This window comes from Dipteris shenzhenensis, unplaced genomic scaffold (genome assembly GCF_047967505.1).
Source record: "Dipteris shenzhenensis isolate YYH24624 ecotype China unplaced genomic scaffold, Dip_SZ_1.0 scaf0188, whole genome shotgun sequence".
Classification (NCBI taxonomy): Eukaryota; Viridiplantae; Streptophyta; class Polypodiopsida; order Gleicheniales; family Dipteridaceae; genus Dipteris; species Dipteris shenzhenensis.
Window position 1 is genome coordinate 26,212 of NW_028239494.1, and position 2,023 is coordinate 28,234.

A 2,023-nucleotide genomic window follows, 5' to 3' on the forward strand; every position below is an offset into this window, starting at 1 on the left:
TCCGCCGATCTATCTCTTGCTGAAAATATCCCTGATCCCATTGGTAACGGGTGGGACCAAATAACTCGATTGGAGTGGCGGCGGAGCCGTACCACATAGTCCCAGAAACTACGAAGGCGGCGAAGGAAACGGCAGCGATACTGCTGGACGAAACGGTTTCAACATTCCCCATGCGTAGGGCCTTGTATAACCGTTGGGGGGACGAACACTAGGATGAAATGGACCGGCTAGTATACCTAAAATACCTGCTGCGATATGGTGAGAAGCTATTCCTCCCGGAGTGAAGGGATCGAAACCCTCAGCTCCCCGAGCCGGATCCACAGGTTGTACTTTACCGGTTAATCCATAGGGGTCCGATACCCAGATACCGGGCCCAAATAAACCAGTTACGTGAAATGCTCCAAAAGCAAAGCGAAGTACTCCTGATAAGAATGAATGAATTCCAAAAATTTTGGGTAGATCGAGGGATGGTTTTCCCGTGCGTTCGTCGCGAAACAAATCCAGGTCCCAATGGACCCGATGCCGGATAGCAGCTAGAAATAATAAACCGGATGGGATAATATGAGCTGCAGCTACACCTTCATAACTCCAGATACCTGCGTCAGTTACGGTATCTCCGGTAATGCTCCAACCCCCCCATGACTTCGTTATTCCGATACGGGTCATGAATGGGATGACGAACATACCCTGTCTCCGCATCGGATCAAGAACAGGATCAGATGGGTCGAAAACCGCTAATTCATACAGAGCCATTGAACCAGCCCAACCAGAGACCGGAGCCGTATGCATTAGATGTACAGAAATTAAGCGACCGGGATCATTTAGTACAACAGTATGAACGCGATACCGAGGCAAACCCGTTGGAAACCCCTTTGTTGAAAATGAATGGACACTACGTGACTTTCTCGCGTCGGAAGCCTGCGCTATAAAGAAGTGGAAGAGACTCTCTTCAATCCTGAATGGAGATCCCACTTGGAATGATACGTGTAAATACATTGGTGTATAGGCGGACGTATCGGTGTGGGGAGCCGAGAATCCCCCCCTCCTAGCGGAGGGAAAGACATAGATATTTTAGCATTTACATCTTTTACGCAACAACGTAGAGATTGGTCCCATCTATCTCGCGGGAAATATTCCACCACCAATCAGATCTCGGATCCCTCGGCTATGTACCACGGATTCCACGAGTAGACGCCTCAAGAGATGCAAATTCATTCCGACTAGACATGTTATAATACAACACAAGCCTCCACTTCCATCGGGTGTTACGCTTTCGTTTAAGAGACAACTACAACTTACTACCGGTTTCCGTATGCCAATTGGTGTTCCGAAGGTGCCCTTTCGTCTACCTGGGGAAGAGGATGCGGTTCGGATTGACGTATAGTGCGACTCGTTAGACATATCGAGTTGTATGGAGCTACTCCCCATCATTTCTCATCCGAGCGATGTGTCTCTATCTCACTCAGACTGATTCTTTGGTAGTCGAACGCGTGAGACTGGAACGAAAGATTCGATAAAAGATCCATCAATCGTCGGAATCCATGGCTAGTTGGAACTAACAGATTCGCCAGGCTTCGGTCGCTAAATCCCGCGAGTCGATGATGACAAGGATAACCACAAGATTGAATGGGACTTGAATTAGTCAGTGAGTCGGGGTGGGGTGCGGGATCTGAAAGATGGAGTGGGGAAAGAGGAAATGAAACTATTTGTTCTACATGTACAAATAATGATCGGATTTATATCTCCCCGAAGTAGAAAATGAGCCTAAAGATTCTTTTGAGAGGGACTCAATTATGAACAAGAAAACATTGGTGGGAGGGGGGGTGTACCCCCCCCCCCCACCAATTGAGATATGGTTCAAGATGTTTGGGAGACCGAAGAGACGAACCTGAACCATAAATGGAATACTGGAAAATGGATTAGATTGGGAGGGTGAAAGAGGTTTTCATTAACGGTGATACATGAAGTATCTCTTCCTAAGGGATGTAGAACCTGTTTTGCTCCTTCTCGTACCGGACCCATG